This window comes from Pleurodeles waltl, chromosome 4_1, assembly GCF_031143425.1.
Source record: "Pleurodeles waltl isolate 20211129_DDA chromosome 4_1, aPleWal1.hap1.20221129, whole genome shotgun sequence".
Lineage (NCBI taxonomy): Eukaryota > Metazoa > Chordata > Amphibia > Caudata > Salamandridae > Pleurodeles > Pleurodeles waltl.
In genome coordinates this window covers 838414025-838433684 of record NC_090442.1, presented here as the reverse complement: position 1 = coordinate 838433684, position 19660 = coordinate 838414025, and positions in this window count along the sequence as shown.

Below are 19660 nucleotides of genomic sequence, written 5' to 3'. Positions count from 1 at the left end.
AACATACTTTGGTACCTTCAAACGTGATTGAGTTCTGTTCTCGCACCGCTGGCATAATGGGTTCTTTCTACTGTTAGTGGTGTAAGCACGCTAGGTTGTACACACGTTGCCTTGTGGTATACAAGGGATGTTGGCCGGCCACACAACCACAAAAAGAGAAGTAGGAGATATAAACCCACCCACAGTCTCCTAAATGGATAGTTGCATCACACAAAAAGGTAGGACGAGAGTCTGATTCACATTATTGAATTCCAATGAGAGCGGTCTCCTATTTCCCAATTCTCTATTCAGCCTCCTAGGTGGACATATAGGGGGTTATTCCAACTTTGGAGGAGGTGGTAATCCGTCCCAAATGTGACGGATTTACCGCCAGCCGTATTACGAGTTCCATAGGATATAATGGACTCGTAATACGGCTGATGGTATATCCGTCACTTTACCATCACTTTTGGGACGGATTACCACTTCCTCCAAAGTTGGAATAACCCCATATTGTTTATGGATGGAAGGAGTCACGCACATAACTGTGGCATATGTCATCCTCTGCCAATCCACCCCATTGAGTTAGGATGATACTAACCCGACTGTCTGAACCTTAACCCGAAGCCTTCTATTGGGAAAGGGAACTCAAAATAAAATATGCCCTGGTTAATGTAGGGAACCAGCTCTTGACAGAATAAAACTGCGTTTGTGCATCTCCTGGACATCTCCTTTATTAGGTGGAGTGCATGAGGTAGGATTAAAACTCCAGGCACAGGAGCAAACCAAAGGCGAGTGGGAGGGACTTCTAATAATTCACAGCACTCCGCAGCATATAATGGCAACATGCTTCGGCCCATCCTGAGAGAATACCTGCCTGGAGTAAAAATCAATCAAACTTCCAGGCACAGGGTCCTGGGCATTCGTCAGGGAACATCCATCGCTCAGGCCCCTACCGCCTGTCAAACATGTCAAAAAGAACATGCATTAAGGAAAGACTAATTCTTACTTAGTACTTCTAGGTCCACCTACAAAAAACAACATAAAACATGTAAGTCCACACAATTATTAGTGCAGATAGGAGATAAAAAGCACATTAATGTGAGTCACACATCAAAACATGTAGTGCAAAAAATACCATGTGAAAAAAGTGACAGTGCAAAAAACACAGGTGCATATTCCTCACAATGGGTTGACTGGTCGTATGCCTTGTGATTTCCTTACACTGTGCAAGCCATGCAGGTTTTTGTCCAAAACTTACCCTGCAATCGTCAGGGGTAAACCTCATCAGTCACTAAGAGGGGGGGATCTCACATGTAGTCATACATCAGGGACCAGAAATGTATAATAAACTTTAAAATAAAAGAGTAGAAGAATGGAGCAATGATCTCGGAAGACAACACGTATATCAGTTAAGTGCCAATCCATGTTAGACCGAATTATTGTATTGTGGAATATACCGTACTCCTGTTACATGTCTGTGCCTCAAAGGGTTAAATATGAAGTTATTGTCCCTAAAATCAATTTGTCTTTTTCGAGGTTAGATGTCAAATCTTAGAGTTGTACATCCAACCAATACTCTTTGATATGTAAATAGTGCTTTTACATTAGGGTAAGCGTATGCTGTGAGCCTTTCTGGCTCCATAGGGCTCCATTGCCCAGGCTAGTATCTGTTAATGCCCAGAGTTTTTAATTAGGTCCTGGAAACCTGTGGAGGAGTTCCTTGGCTCGCTTCTGGTTAACAGGTGTGCAATACACCATATAAATAATAAACTCTACATGTAACTCGAGTGGCCTCACATCAAACCAGTCTCCAACACCCCTTTGTTACAGTATCTTCTTTAACAAATATGGAACACATGGTAGCACAAGGTCAAATATTGTGCACTTGGTGGCAATTTTTTATATATTTTTATTCGCTGCCCATACTGCATAATCTACGAGGGGTGTCCCATCTCTCTCGTCTCTCATCACAAAACTCAACAAAATGTTGCGCCAAGAGTGCTACCCTGACACAGAACCAATGGGAAGCACAGGGACTATTGGCGACAATCCTCTGAGGATAACCACGGTCAGCCAGCTTAGATGTCAACAACTCTGCATGTTTCTTGCAGTCCTTCGTCATTGTACAGTTTCTACACAGGCATAGGAAGATTCCCCAGTAGGCTTTTCAGGGGAAAGCTACTGAATCTCAGATGGTTGTTTTTGTCCGTTGGTTTATAGTATACTTCCGTTCGTAATTCTCCTTCACATGCGTAAATAATCATATCTAGGAAATTCAATTCCTTATTGATCATAGTGCATGTGAATTTTAAGAATGGATCTACACTATTGAGCCAGACCACGAAATTCTTTGCCTCGTCTTCTGTGCCTTGCCAGATAAGAAGTACAATGTCAATAGATCTTTTCCATATCCTGATTTTCTCAAAATATGGGTTAAGTGCCAGGGTAGATTATCTCTCTAGATGGTAGACATACAACCAAGGTAGACTTGGTGCAAATATGCTGCCCATTGATGTCCCATGCACTTGAAGATAAAACTCCCCCTCAAACTCAAAGTAATTATGTGTGAGGGCCATATGAGCGCAATCCAGAACATAGTCCTTGGGTGTGATGTAGTCCCTTATCATTTCCAGGATAATGCTTTCAACAACCCTTAATGTGTCCTCTTGGGGGATTCTCGTGTACAAAGCTTCCACATAAAGCCAATGAGTAGTTCATTTTCTCGGTCAAAGCTCATCCGTCCTAGGAAGTTCAGTGCTTCTTTGGTATCTTTTAGGTATATTGTGGTTTTTAAACCAATGGTCTTAGGAACAAATCACAGAATTTTGACAGTTGCTCCAAAGCAGAATCTATACCTGATTCAAGCAGGCTGCCAGGTGGGGGGAGTAACCCCTCTATAAACCTTTAGAAGGATATAAAAATACGGTGTCTTAGGTTTAGTGTTAGTGAGAAATTCGGCCTCTTTTTCAGTGGTCAATGCGTTGTCCAAACCCCTCTCCATCAGGAATTTTAATTTCTCCAGTATGTCATTGGTGGGATCCCCTGTCAGTGTCTTCTAGTTCCTTTCTTGATTCAACAGTTTACGGCCAGCCCAAACTATGTGTGCAGTCCAGGACAATGTCCTGATCTACAAGATCTGGTAAAATATGACAAAAGAGGCAACTGACATATTTCTCTAGGTTACCTCTGTCCACCTGGAGGAGGACCCCCTCAGTTCTGACACTGGTGTTACTGGTCCTCCACAAGGAGCTGCAGGCCCATGGTTTGGTCATGCAATGCAAGTAGCTCACGTCTGTGGATGTTCAGCTCTTCCTCCGTTGCGCAGCCGGCTTGCTCTTGGTATGCCACTGGTTGGCCTATCTCTAGCATGTCTTTCTTGATTTCTATAATATCTATGGAGACTTCTTCCCAGAGGCAGCATCGGTCTGAAGCACGCTAAAAACTTTCGCCATAAAGGAAAGACTCTGCGCACTTGGCACATCAGCACTGCAGGCGAGGTGTCACAGGGTTGCTCGGCTTTTTTACTGCCATTTTGGTGAGTGTATCTGTCAGCTTAGATTCTTTCTTGGACTGGCCAGTCTCCATTTCAGTGTCTGGTGCCAGTGATGTGCTTCAATGTATTTGTGGCTCAACAGGGTGGACCCCCGTTTGCCGGTGCTACTGTATGTTGGCGTGGGGTGGGTGGGCCTCGGCTGCAGACCTGCCGAGTCCCGGGTGGCATTTAGTCTGAGGCCACTAGACTCCGCTCAGTCCAGGAGAGTGTGAAACCTCCCACCGCATAGCAGCATAGTGGCCGTGGTGTTGCCCCTGTGCCCTCCGGGTGTACCAGTAGGTAATATGGCCTGGGATGTGCAGGGACCTACTGCCTGATGTCATAGATAAGCTGCATGTCATTGGTGTGCTGTGCTGCAGGCCTTTGCTGCACTGGAGTCACTCCAGGGCTTTCGCAGGTCCTAAATCCGTGCATAGTGGTGGAGAGATCGTGGCGTCTGGGCACAGGTATAACACTCACTGTAGTGCTCCCTCTGGGCTCAGCTGGAGGCACCTCCTTTGGTCTCCCACAGCCTTCTCTCAGACATGGCACAGCAGCACAGAAAAGCCTCTCTCAGCACTGCAGTTGCTGGCTGGTGGCTGGCTGGTGTCATGTGAAGGAGGGCCTCAGCGCTCTGGCTCCTTCTGCTGGGGCTTGGTGGGTCTCCACTTACTGGTAAGTGGGCACTCCTGGGGAGCAAGTAGAAATACTGGTCCCTCCTATCTCCTCAAGGTGAGGAACTCACTTGGTGTTGGGTGGCCGGGGGCCACTGTGAAGGAAGGCCCCCTCTCTGCAGGTGGCTTGCTGACCTCGCTACTACTCCCAGGTGGCCCCTTCAGGCGGAGAAGCTCCTGGCTTCCACCATGTTAGTGCATGACCTATGCACTGGTCATCGGCATGAGGCACTCTGGTCTTCACCTTCCTCAAGCTTATGTATGGTATTTTGCCTCTAAGGCCTCCGATAGACAACCCCTGCTTAAATCGGGGTCGGAGCCACCAAAGGCTTTTGAGATCTGCCTATTGTTGTGGGCAGTCAGCAGAGCCTCAGAAGGGAGCACTTACTTGGGCACCATCTTACACCCCTGAAAATACATTTTTGAGTTCGATTTTTACTCGGGTAGACTGTTCGGGTAATTTATTGGTGCAATTTTGCAATAATTTTGCATAATTACACTACAATAAATTACACAGGTTTTGCACACCCCTAGTTTTGATACATGTTGTTATTTGCAGCCAAGTTGAAAGTCATGATCGAGGGCACTTCATTATTTTTTTCTAGCCTAACAAGTCTTGGGATTGGCTAGAGAACCACAGAGCTGGCAAGAATGGAGAGGAATGGCAGCCTCTAAAGCTACAATGCAAGATGTGTTGCAGATGGCAGCCCACGTACAGGTCCACTAAGTGCCACACAAAACAGCAGGTCAAGACTGAAGGAGAAGGTGCAAAGTCATCAACCACTACCATCTCTAAAGGTGGATCAAACTATGACTGTTCGGGAGACTAAGACTAAGATTAATTTGCCTCGAGCAGAACATGACCGAGACCTTTATGGGGTGAACAGATTGCTATGTATTTTTATATTTAGATGTATAGGGGAGGGGAACTGGGGCTAAAGCCACATTTATACAGTTGCACTTGATAGCATGGTGGGGCTCAGGGTGGACTAATGAGGGAGAGTGGCATTTAATGAATGTATTTCAGCACCATGCCCTCCATCTCCTCTCTCACTGCACCAACATCATGTTGCTGTCCAGGTGAATGGGAGTAAAGGTTCCTTCTGTTCTGGTGTTTAATGATTCCAATACTGCGAATGACATGGCAGGGTGGGCCAACAATGAGACTGTTAGTTTGACCAAGAGATACACTAATATGAAGGGGTATGGGGTAACAGCTTTGAGAAAGGAGACAAGCACACTAGTTTGGAGATATCATAAAACTCCTGCTTAACAACTACACTTTCCTTACATGGAATGGAAGCAGTATGGGTTCTCTCACTTAGGAATACAAGACGTAAAGCTATCTGAAATTGAAGGCGGCTCAGGTGGCTTTCCTTCAACGATGATTTGGATCAGACCTGGGGTACGCTTTGTAGCCACAGACGTGGATATACACAAGGAAGGGCGAAATGTGTTTGTTGAGGATAAACTGGATGGCTAGAACATAGTACTTGTTGGTCTCTGTGCCCAAAATTCTGATCAGGTGCATTTTCTTTGACATTATTTCCCCTAGATTTGCGAGCTGGACCCAAATTACTATCACACTAGAAGAAGACACTGTATTTGATGTGAATATGGACAAGTCCTTAGCACAGTTGACAAATACACAGCCATCAAAGGCAGTGAAAGGTTTTGGAAAATGGTTTAGAGACTGGCTTGTGATGGACATGTGGAGACAATTATATAAAATTGGTAAATAATTCTACTTCTGCACACTAGTACACAATCTACATGTCCACCTGGATTGATTTGTATGATCCACGGCTGTTACGTAAGCAAAGTATTTGGAGAGGATTCTGTCTGATCAAAATTCACTGCTAATAATAATAATATGGAGCCAACATAACTCACGAATATTATCTTGGAAGCTCCAAAGTACGGGACCACAAGACCCCATGGTTAGGTAATCTCGAGGTGAGGTGATTCAAAATTACTTTGCAGAGAATCAGATGGCCTTGGATGCTGTAGTGGAGTGGGACATGTTAAAGACAGTTTTCAAGGGCCACTGTATTAGTGCGACAATTGGAGATGAAAGCAGGGACAGAACCCCATAAAAAGCAGGAATTACTGATCTCCTGTACAATATATGCCACACTGGTCAAAAGTCTGAGGTGTCATGAATACAAGCTCCATTGAGCCCATATGCATGTGGAAGACAAAAGATCTGGGTGCCGTCTGGTATGGCTGATTAACCCAAATCTTGGGAGTTCCCACATTATGCAGATGAGGAATGACCAGGGGTTGATTGCCCACGACCAGAAAGGTATTAATATGGCCATGATCGGTTACCTACTAGAAACTCTACAGGACGGAAGGAGAACCACCTATTACAGACAGAGGTATAGCTGGATTGATTGAACCTATGGAAAATACCAGAGACTGAGGCGGAGCATTTAAGTAGCCTAATCGCTGAGGGAAACTTACAGAGGCTTTAATTCTTTTGGTCAGTGAAAGGACACAGGGTACAGATGGACTTCCATCTGAGTTCTAGAGCACATGTGCCACTATACTGGCACCCCAAAACTCAAGATTATATGTTGTGGCCTAGGAAAGTGGTACACTCCATGAGTCTGAAGGTGAGGAATTAATTATCCCCATCCCTCAATAGTTCAAAGACCTGTCTGATTGAGTATTTTATAGTCCTTTCCCAATATTAAATTTAGATTATAAGCTTCAAAGCAAGATCTTAGAAACTGAGACCACCCACACACAATGAAATGCATACATTACAATCAAAACAGTTTGAATACCCACTAGAAACACTTTGAATAGCATCCAACACCTCATCAGGATAATAAAAAAGATGCTGACTGATATTACACATGGCGCCATGGTAATAGGTGTTGACCTGGAAAAGGCATGTGTTTATGCTCAGTTGAACACACCTTTACAAAGTACTTCAATGAGTGGGTATGGTGGGAACCGGCTGAAATGGCTCAAGATCCTCCACATTAGGCACATGATGAGGGTCAAGACTGGAAAACTGATTTCTGCATGTCAAGTAATATGTAGAAGTAGGCAGGGCTGCCCACTCTCACCTATACTTTTTAATTTGGCCATCAAATGTTTTAAACAGATGTGGAAACCGACATGTAGAGAAAGGGGTATCATCCTAAGAGATGAAACACATTATGTCATTATATGAAGATGACACTATGCTATTCCTAGGGACCAGTACATTCAGGGAACCAATGGGCCTAGCCTGGAACTGGCCCAAAACCTGTGCTTTCGCCATAGACCAATCAATGCTGGTGGCCCCTGAAATAGTAGCTTACGAAGATATCACATGGGAGATTAATACAGTACGATATTTGGGGTTAGTAATATACCACAGTCTTGAAGACCAGCAGGGGAATAATCTAGATGTAGCACTGAGAGCCCTGAAAGCAATACTGATCTTTGGGTCCTCTTGAACCTACCAGTGATGGGTATAATAATCCTAACCAAATGATGATACCCACCAGGTCATTTAATTTCTTTCGCGACTTGCTGTACTATTATTGTCTTCATATGGTTTGGTAGCAGACATAGGCTGGACCTCCTGATTGTGAGTTGCACTATTTGATGCCCCAGATACAGTGGATGTCCAGAAGTCTGGTTGGTGGGTTTCTACATGAGTTCAGGACCAGACTGGGAACCCGAAGCAGCCCTAGCAAACTTTGTCAGACCAGTCCCCATATGGTGTATAGTGAGTGCAGTGACCGAGCCTGACCTCTACAAGGAGGTTTTTTTTCCTGTGGGGGGGCTCCATCCAAGAAAATATGGGCAATATGGTGCATTCTGGAACACTTTTTTCATCATAAAATCACTTGCATTAGCTTTTGAAGCATAGTAAATGATGACCTTAAAGTGGACCAGGATTCAACAATCTTTATTGGGGTTTTACAATGATTCCCCCACTATCAACATCCAACAGCGCCCTCCAGCTCTCCATAGCCCTTATCTCACATGTTTTTCATTTGTTTTATAGCACCTCTCATTTAGGTGTAGGGTGTCAGAGCACTTTACATCACACATAAATACAGAGACAATGAATCACGTGTGTAAATAGGTGTACAGGAAATGTTACATAAGACACAGGGGACTACAAGGTGTAGGGTTCAGGCCAGCCATACTAGTAGGCATTTTTTAAGAGTACTTGGTCTGAAGAAGCACAAACTTTTATTTGTTGCCTGAAAAATACTGTATGAAATAGGAACTCTGCAACAGGAGCTTTCAAAACTGCTGCAAAAACGCCTCTCAACAACAAAAGCTGCCCCCCACCCTCGCAGGGAAAAGCCTAATGCCCGTTACAGACAGTCCGGCCTTGCATGAGTTGGGCCACCTGGGAAAAACAACATCAGTAAGAAGTGGTAGCATGAATTTGAGCCCCTAGGCAAAAGACGAGCGACTAGTCTATCCCGGTGGTAACCGTCCTGAGTTGCTGGAAGAGATGTGTACAGAAAACCGTAGACAGAACACTGTATGCATCGACCATTCCCTTGATAGGGTTTGCAAGTAACACAGGCTACTATAGAGCTCTCACTCTGACACAATGGATGAGAGCTGGAATACACAAAGTGGGTAACTTACACCAGTTTAGGGAATTACTCTCTCTAACATGGCTGATGGGCAATTATGGGCTACCAACTATCCAATTCCTGACTTACAGAGGGATAGCCCATGACATTAAACACATGTGGAACTTAAACTCATCTGAATCTCTCACGCATTAAATATTAAAACAAATCTTTCACAGCAGAAAAAAATATAGATTAGTAACATGAGATTTAAATACACAGAGTTTAACTACCTGTATATCACCTACATAGCCCCAAAAGGGCTAAATCTGATGCTGGAAAGGGGAGAAGTGACGCACCCTAACAAACAAGTTACTTACCATTGTAACACTCTTTCTGGTAGAGACTTTATATAGCAGCAGAATCCTCACCTGTTAAATATTCCCTAGGCATCATGTTGAAGTAAGCCTCAGCAAGGCCTACTAGTGCAAGGGGTTCACCTTTCTCTGCACAAAGTTCTCAGACCATGGAGGAAGAAGTTGGCACAGAAACTGGAATAAAAGACAAAAGTTTATTAACCTCATGAGGTGGTACTACAGTTCAAACAGCACCCTTGGGCAATGTCTGAAGTAGCACACTGTACTGAGAGAGCATGGTCCTTTTATACCCACACAGGGGCTAAAAGGAGATGGTACAAATATGGAAACAAGACTTGTATACATGTAAGGTCATGTGGAAAATGCACAGTCGGCAGGTAGGAGGAGCTAACAGTTTCCAAGGACTAACAGCTGCAGACCTTACTGAGCATGTGCGAAAGTAAGAGATGCTAAATATAACTTGTCACTAGGCAGATTTCAAGAGCAGTTAACAGAAAGGTAGGACAGAGCACATGGTGAGCACATGGCAGCATGTAGCAGAGAAAATGGCTGCCATGAATACAAAATGGATTCCGCAAAATGTTCACAATAGTTACTAAATACAAGATGTCTTCTGCTAATGCTTAATCTAATCACTGCTAAATTACAACAGACGACCCTTTCAGCATTAGCTGAAGACATTCGTCTTTCTGGGATAATCTAAATATTCATCTTGTATATTTATGCTCATCATTTCAGCTATTTCCTTATCTAACATATGTTGTGCCTTCATTTCTGTAATATTTCTTTTGGTAGGCATACAAGCAGTAATACACATGGAGCAGAACATTGGACCACACTGAATACAGATACAGCATGTAAAAAATATTGCAATTATTACACACAGGATAGTCAGTAGTTTCCAGCCCCAGGCGGAAACAAGAGCCCAAAACCATCCAGAAAAAGTCCAAGTACCAGTCTCTGTATGGATTTCTGCAGCAATTTTATGCAATTTAGATATTGCATCATATACTGAAGGTGAGTGATCTGGGATAAAAACACAACAACTACTACCGATGATTCGACATGCACCACCTCGATCAGCTAATATCACATCTAGTACCATACGATTTTGGAGCGCTACAATCCTCGCAACTTGGAGCTCCTCAGTAATATTCCCAAGTGCCAGAGCTGCCTGATTGGTAACAGCTTCCACAACCCTAGTCAATTGTCTCACTTTCCTACTGTTTAACGCAACACCTACAAAGGGGAACAATCCTAAATTAAAATCAACATATTGTTCCAGGCTAGTATCCGTTTGGTCTACCTCATTTGTACTTAATTCCCTTTTATATCTATTGTTAATGATGTCATTGAACAGTTTTAAATCTCGGTGATATGATGCAGGAGCCAAAAACACAGGGGGCAATAGAAAAGATACATAACACACACCTGACCACCCAACAGGTAGTTGGTAATATCCATAGTTACCACAAACAAAATATGTATTATGTGAAGCTGTAAAACTACTATTATTTACACTCTCAATAGTTAAAATCAAGGTACAATCGCTTATCCCTACTGGAATTCGTCCAATGCTTCGTATACATAAATCTGCTTTAGTTTTTGTAACAGAAATCACAAATTGTTCTTTCTTGTCAGAGTCTCGTATATTTGTGAAGACATATGGTATTGAAACATTGTCCGGTTGATACTCTTCCGATTCCCTTTTTGTTCCTTTAGCTTGGGGATACCCATCTTTGTCTTGGTAGCATACTTTATTAAGGCGAAAAAGAAGTCCGCCCTCTGTACGTTTTCCAGATGCAAACAAAAGCATGTACCAAGCTTGACAAGAACCATTGTGTGAAAAAGGAAGAGGAATGAAAGGTGTTCCTCCTTTCTTTTGATGCGCAGGTATCATTCCACATACCCAACAGTTAGTAGTATTTGTAGCATTACGAGTATGATGCAACATCTGAATGAAAGTATTATTGAAGTACGATTGACGGTGCTTCTGCTCCTGATAGGGAAGCGTAAAGTAATAGTGATCCTCTGGTACTGGAGTAGTGGCAACAAAAAACTCACGAGCAGGAGACCTCTTTTCAACAAACCAGGTGATTGTTGCTGTAACCACCAAAACAACAACAAACCCCATAATACTAATGATCAATTTGTTATTCATTTTAGCAACAGCGATAATCGACCCTTTCAGAAATGAATTAAAAACAATCGTTGGAGCTCTTATCCCTGGGCAGCCGCTGATTTCTTCACCACGGGCCAAGACGGGTGTCACTACTCTAATGCACGGCTGATCCACCCCCCTTGCCACATTGGCTCTCCGTTTCACTAACCCAGGGCGGTAGCTCAACCAGTCTTTTCAAAACAATTTTCTGATTCTTTCCTTGGTCTCAAATTATATCGCGACACTCCAGAAGTCGTATGGTCCGGGAAGACCTCTGCAGATTCGTCAGGTGATATAGCATGGCCTTTCTCCGTAGTCAAAATCTCTTGATGATCGGTCAGCACAGCAGGTTCCACCAAGGTAGGTAGCACTCTCTTGCAGTGAGTACTATGGACCCAATTCTTTCGGTTCGTCACTCGAACTGCTGTCCTTGTCGCAAGAGGCACCTGTTCTGGGCCTCGCCACCTTGGTTCCAAGCTGCTTGATCTTTCAAAAGACTTAATCATCACCTGGTCACCAGGTCAGAGTTCATGGCCTTCACCTGTAGATCTGTCAGGAAGTGCTTCTCGAACCTGTTGATGAATAGAAACCAAATTGTTGGTTAACTGTGCCAAATAATCATTCATCAGGACACAAGGTACATCATATACAGATTTTGGTTTAGGAACTCCCCAAATATTCATTGGTCTCGCAAATACTACTTCATAGGGGCTAAGGCCAAGTCGGGAGTGTGGCACTGACCTAATAGACAATAATGCCAATGGTAATGCATCCGGCCAAGTTAAGGATGTGGAAGCCTGTATCTTCGCTAACTTCAGCTTCAATGTAGCATTATACCTTTCCACCAACCCTGCTGATTGTGGGTGGAAAACCGCATGGAACTTCTGTTTGATCCCTAATCCTTTCAGGACATACTTAATAACTTCCCCAACAAAATGTGGTCCGTTATCACTCCATAAAAGTCTGCAAACACCAAACCTAGGGCAAAATTCTTTCAAAAGCACCTTTGCTGTGGTAATGGCAGTATTATCCTTTGTGGGGTACGCCTCTATCCATTTACTGAAGGCACAAACCACCACCAAGACATACTTTAAATTGTTGCAGCGTTCAAGCTGAATATAATCCATTTGTAGAACTTCAAAAGGTGCAGTTGGTGTAGCAAACCCTCCTGCAGGAGTACGTGTCCCTTTTCCAGGATTGTATTGTAAGCAGATCAAACAAGACTGTACTACTCTCTTAGCTGTACTGGAAATTTCTGAATGCTCCCAAACTTGCGTAAGCAACTTCGTTATTGTTGAAGCTCCAACATGTGCCAGCCCATGTGCCATCTGAACCATAGGTTGTACAAAAGCTATAGGCAATTTCCATTTATCCATCTGCTTATTCCGCCAACAGCCCTCATCATCCAATTCTCCATCTTTAGACCATTGCTCACGTTCTTTCACAGAAGCAGATTTCTGTATATCTAATACGTCTTGTCTAGCATTATGCCAACGTTCAGCTTGTGACTTCACTACATACATAGAAGTAGTACTTCGCTGCATCGCAGTCTCACGTGCTACACGGTCTGCAAGAGCATTACCTTGCCCTATCTTATCGGTCACTTTCTTATGTGCACTACATTTCACAATAGCTAGTTTATTTGGATATGTCAATGCAGTCAAGAGGTTATGCACTAATTCTCCGTGCATTATCTGCATCCCGTGTGATGTGAGAAAACCTCTTTCCTTCCAAAGCAAACCAAAATCATGAGCCACTCCAAAAGCATAGCGGCTGTCTGTGTAAATGTTCACACTTAAATCAGTACTAAGCTCACATGCTCATGTCAAAGCTATTAGTTCAGCTGCTTGAGCTGACTTCTGTGGTATACGAGCTGTCTCCACTACCGTGTGTATTGTGGTGATTGCATATGCAGCTGAGGTCGTACCATCTGGCAACTTCAAACAAGACCCATCAACCCACAGTTCCTCGTCTACATCTAAAAGGGGCGTATCTTGTAAATCAACACGACCCTTTGTCTGTTCTTCGGTAAGGAATATACAATCATGTGTTTCTTGTGACTGAGGCTGAGTCACCGGATATGGCAACAAAGTAGCTGGATTTAGTGTCGCACATCTCTTCAGTGTAATGTGAGGAGCCAACAATGTCAACTCATAACCTGTCATATGGGCGCTAGTTAAATGTTGTGTCTTTGTTTGATTTAAAACAGCATCAACCGCATGGGGTACTAGCACCAACAGCTTATGTGACAAAACTATCCCTTCACTCTGACGTATTGAGACAGCTGTTGCAGCAACTGAACGAAAACACCCGGGCAAGGCTCGAGCGACAGGATCAAGTACTGCTGAAAAATATGCATAGGGACGCTGCTTATCGCCATGTGTCTGTACTAAAACTGACAATGCACATCCATCTTTCTCGTGTATGTAAAGTGCAAAAGGCTTCATGTAATCTGGAGTACCTAACACTGGTGCAGAACAAAGGGCTTGTCGCAGCTGCCGGAAAGCAGTCTCACATTCATCTGTCCATGGGAGGGGCATTGGAGTATTTTTAGTCAAAAGTGCTATCAAAGGTTTGGAAATGTGTGAAAACCCTAATATCCATTGCCTACAAAAAGAAGTAAGACCAAGGAATGCACGAACATCTTTCTGAGTAGAGGGTACTGGTGTGTCTAAAATTGCTTGAATACGATCTGATGTAAGTGCACGGCCCTCCTTAGACAAAAGGTGACCTAAATAGGTTACCTTTGGTCTACAATATTGCAATTTCTTTCGTGACACTTTATGATGGTGTGAAGCAAGAAAAGAAAGTAAGGACAAAGTGCACTTTTCACATTGCTCCGGGGTATCAGCTGCCAACAAAATTTCATCAACATATTGTATGAGAACCACACCTTCAGGCAAAACAAAAGAATCAAGTTGTCGTTTTAACGCCTGACTATAAAAACTTAGACTCTCCGTATAGCCTTGAGGAACTCTGCAAAATCTATATGATCGTTTATTCAAAGTAAAACCAAACAAATATCGGCTGTCAGGATGAATAGGGATCGAAAAAAAAGCATTCTTCAAGTCTATCACAGAGAACGTAGTTGCTGTCGGGGGAACCAAAGTAAGGAGTGTCGTGATGTCAGATACCACAGGATATTGTGGTATCACAATCTTATTGACATCTCGTAAATCAATAATGAATCGGTAAATCCTAGTATCAGTATCCTTTTTCAGAATAGGAATAATCGGACTGTTACAAACATTATACAGAACTTCCTCGACAACTCCAACTGCAATAAGATCATGCACAATTCGTGTGAGTGCTTCTTCGCCCTCCTGTGAAATTTTGTATTGAGGCAAACGTGGCAATACAGCTCCCTCCTTGACACTAATATGTACCGGTGGAATAATCATTTGTCCCACATCAGTATCTGAAGTAGCCCACAAAGTACTAGGGAGTGAAGCTAATGCAACATCCTCTTTAACAAGACAAACTCTTTCCATCACAGGATGATTATCATTTAAAATAACACGCACCCCTTCAGGAGAGCATCGTATTGTAGCCCTGAAATACTTGAGCATATCAAGACCCACAATATTGTCTGGTGTATTTGGAGAAAGCAAAAATGGACATGGAGCAGTAAATTTATCAACATGGAATGCAAGTGGTTGTGACAATGGGCTAGGGGAAGGTGTTCCATCGAAACCTATCGATGTAATGGTTAAGCCAGACAGGGGAGCCCTTGGAATCAATTGTTTAGACAAGGCGCTACGAGTAGCTCCTGTATCAACCAGAAACTGATCAGTAAGTCCCAAAACATGTGCTGTAACATAGGGCCCCCGCTGATCTACTGGAACTTCAACTGATTCCTTACCCCATCCTAGCAATCCTATGCATAAGCAGAATCTTGGAAATCAGGCTGCACATGATCAGACATCTGGTATTGGTTCCGTCTATCAAAAGTGTTAAACCCATCCTGCCCTTGTGTATTAGCATCAACCCTAGCATGATCATTTGTACTTCTTCTAGGTCCTGAATATCCTGAGCGATTTCTCATTTGTCCCCGACCACGTGAACACTGCTGAACACGTAGTACTGGACAATCGGCAGCCCAGTGCCCAAATTTCTTACAATACGCACACTGATCATCAGACAAATTCGAACGAGTGTAAGAAGAACCATAAGATCCACGTCCACCTCTATCACTACCTCTAAAAGACGGACCATAAGCTTGAGCCAACATAACCTTCGTCTTTAATTCTTTAATCTTTTTCTCCTCGCTACCTTTTGCTTCTAATTCCTGTCGTTCATAATACTGAGCCATAGTCAAAAGAGAAACCGGAGTAGAGGTAGTCCATGAACTTTCACTAGCTTTTAGACGACTAGCTATTCCTGGTAACAGATTTGCAACATATTTATCGACGAACAAATGTCTGCCCGTATCATCTGACAATGACTGACCGCTAAAATCATGAAATGCTTCTTCAAAGCGTGTAAAGAAATCAGAGACCGATTCATCTGCCTTTTGTTTACAAGACGCTAAAACAGTCCAATCTATCTTTTTAGGGGGAATAATCGTTTTCAACTTAACTAATATGGCTGCAGGAAGATCTAGAATCAACTGATATGGCTTTTTCGCAGGTTCCCTATCCCCGTCCATCTGTTCTATTTCTTTCCATGATGCCCCAAAAACTGTACGATCATCAATTTTACGAACAGTTCTCCACATATCTGACGGTAATATCAATCCGAAAAATAAATCAATGTCAGCGAAAGTCATAGTACAAGAACTAATTGCTCCCTCAACTTCCTCATAAAAGGCGGCTGGATTTTTCCGCGGGTCAGGTAATGCTGTTTTAAGTGCCATTACATCTGCCCTATTCCAAGGAGTATACACCCAATTATAAATAAAATAACCCTTAGCATCAACAGAAGTTTTATCATCATTTGTACCCAATCCTTTAGGAGGAACATACAAAGGCGCGGCCTCCCGCATTGGTTTCGCGTGAACTATCATAGTCTTATCTGTTTCAAAGATGGAAGCTTGCGTCCCTTCGGTCTGAGATGCTCGTGCAACTGCGTCCACAGCACTTTTCTCTTCTTGCAAACGGACTGCCACAATACGTAATTTCATTAAACGCCTGATTGCATTAGCAACCTGGGAGAAAACAAAAAGACCATCACGCATTTGCTTATGATCAGCTGCTACATCATCGGGCTCTAACTCATCAGAATATTTCTGATATAGTTCAATAACTTCTGAGCCAAATGCCTCAGTAAAATATAGCTGCTCCTTTTCTGTCCACCCTTTCATGTTGTCTAAAAGTTCAGAAGCAGAAACAACGCTACAAATTGTTTTACGAGCAATAGATCTAAGCTCAGACGCACGGTCAGCAGGCAGCATAGAGCGACTGTCCCGCATCTTCTGTTGCTCCGAACTGGAGACTTTAGGTAACTCATGAGGAGCAGAAGGGACGACATACGGAGGTGGAGGGCGATCTAGTGACAATAAATCATCATGTGGTTTATTAAGGATAGGATAGAGAGGTTGCCTAACAGTGTATTGGCCAGTTACCTGTAGCTTACGTTCTTTCTCTTCTAGCTCCTTTAAGTCATTTATTTATTTATTTCTCATTTCCAATGCTTTCACATATACATTCTTCCGCTGCTCTTTCTCAAGCAAGGCTTGCTCACGCTTCACTCGTCCACGCGCTTCTTTCTCCCACATTCGTACACAGTCAAACATATCTTGCCCAGACTTTCGCTTACACATATATTGTTCCACATACTCAATCTTTCGCAAATCAAATGACCCATGCATAGGCCAACGTAATTCAGGATCCGCGCAGGTGTATTTATTCCATAATGTGCTGTACATTATAGAAGAAAGACCATGTTTAACATACATATCTCTATTTGGCGTCCCCTCTGGGGGTGCAGGTTGCGATTCTTCCAATCTCAAATTGGTACCATTACAAAAGCAACACATCCTACGAAGTGCGCTAAAAACAGGCATGCCAAAAATAGTGCAGAATATGCAATATTATAATCAAAGTAGCACTTTAGGTGCCGTTCAAATCAAAATTAAATTGGAGAAAATTCTCCTCATTACCTGCCTATATAAATTGCAATTTATATATCAAATCCAAAGAATACAAATTGACTAGTCACCCAAATCACGAGAGCCACAGTAAGTAGTGCTAAACTACATTACCAAACACAGGCATCAAAACCCACAGCAAGTGCCGTAAAATGGCTCTTACCAATCACAGGGTGTCCAGGTTCCAACTGCCAAGTTCTAAAATCGACCAAATGGTCACTGCATGACGAATGAACAAAAAGGATCTCAGTCGAGGACCGGCGCCACCTGAATGGTCAAATCAGAAAGAAGGGAAAAACGCCGTGGTTGCCAAGACTTGGGTCTCCTCAGGCATTGATCGTCCACAGCGAGATTCCAATCCTTCGTCGCGACCAATCCGTTGGGCATCCGAGTCGCCGATGAGTCCCTGTTCGGGCGCCAATTTGTTGAAGTAAGCCTCAGCAAGGCCTACTAGTGCAAGGGGTTCACCTTTCTCTGCACAAAGTCCTCAGACCATGTAGGAAGAAGTTGGCACAGAAACTGGAAAAAAAGACAAAAGTTTATTAACCTCATGAGGTGGTACTACAGTTCAAACAGCACCCTTGGGCAATGTCTGAAGTAGCACACTGAACTGAGAGAGCATGGTCCTTTTATACCCACACAGGGGCTAAAAGGAGATGGTACAATTATGGAAACAAGACTTGTATACATGTAAGGTCATGTGGAAAATGCACAGTCGACAGGTAGGAGGAGCTAACAGTTTTCAAGGACTAACAGCTGCAGACCTTACTGAGCATGTGCGAAAGTAAGAGATGCTAAATATAACTTGTCACTAGGCAGATTTCAAGAGCAGTTAACAGAAAGGTAGGACAGAGCACATGGTGAGCACATGGCAGCATGTAGCAGAGAAAATGGCTGCCATGAATACAAAATGGATTCCGCAAAATGTTCACAATAGTTACTAAATACAAGATGTCTTCTGCTAATGCTTAATCTAATCACTGCTAAATTACAACAATCAGACTGGATCTGGAAACGTTTTCCGTAGTACCTCTGCGTGTTGGAAGGTGGGGCAGTGCGGCTTCGCACCAATGCTGTTGTGCTCTGGAAGTGATACGTGGGGCCTATAAAGACGCCACTCTCACACAGTGATGTCAGTTGCTTTTGAGACTGTCCACGAATCCAGACATGGAGCCCCAAAAGCAAACTGGGACATCAGTGTGCAGATACTTTGACCTGGGATCTTTTTAATAGTTAGAATCCGATCATGGAAGTGGGAGGATGAGACTGTCAGTAAGGATTCTGCAGGTAGATAGACTCCACCAGAAAGAGTGCTGCAGAAGGTAACATGCTCCTCTGATAGAGACTGCTAGCTGCAGATTCCTCACATGTTGAATAAAGAACAAAGCAGTACCCATCTGAGGTGGGCTGTGAACCTACTCGAACCTGAAAGACCTGCAGAACTGAGCAGGCAAAGTTCCAGTCCCAGTGGACTTGGCTTTTCAGACATTGGTGCTTCATGAACAATGTCTAGGACAGCAACTCCACGTGCCAACACAGTGGCAGCTTTGGTCATGGTGGAGCTGGCTAACAAGCCTTCTGGCCTTGTTTGCCATGCATAGCAGATCTTAATAGAGGGCACAAGATGCTACGCTTCTGCACAGCTTTGCCTTTTTGGCTCTGGTACGATTGATGTAGAAACGAAGCACTTTTTGGGGACCAAGTAATTAAGTCTCTCCTCTGCCTTTCATGGGTGCGGAGAAGCAAAGAACACTGGCAGGGTGATGGTTTGACAGATGTGGAAAGGCATCACAGCTTTTGGAACAAAGGAGACTTTAGTTAGCAAAATCAGCTGATCAGGGAAAAAGGTGGCGTGTAGTGAATGAGTACACAGAGGCCATGCAGAGGTGCACCATTTTCAGTTCTAGGTGGGAGAGGGATTTGCTGCTCACCCATTGCCGTCCAGCAGCCACCACAGCAGATCCTTTACCCTAATCTTTGAAATATGAACATGGTTGGAGAGGTCACCGTGATGTTAGGCTCAATGGGACTTCCAATTCCACTGCAGAGACTACACATACCACCAGTGCACGACCAGCAGGAAGTCATAAGTCCCAGCAGCCCCAGAGTCAGCCTCACTAAAATCCATGACCGAAGCCGGAATGTCCTGGAGTCTCTTTTCCGAAGAAAGGCATGAAACCGAACCATATCGCAAATAGCTCCAATGAATGGGAGCTTCTTAGAAAGAGTCAGGTATGACTTTGGCACACTGATAATGATCCCCAAAGACGCTAGGAGGTTTGCTGTAGTCTGGATATAGTTGAGG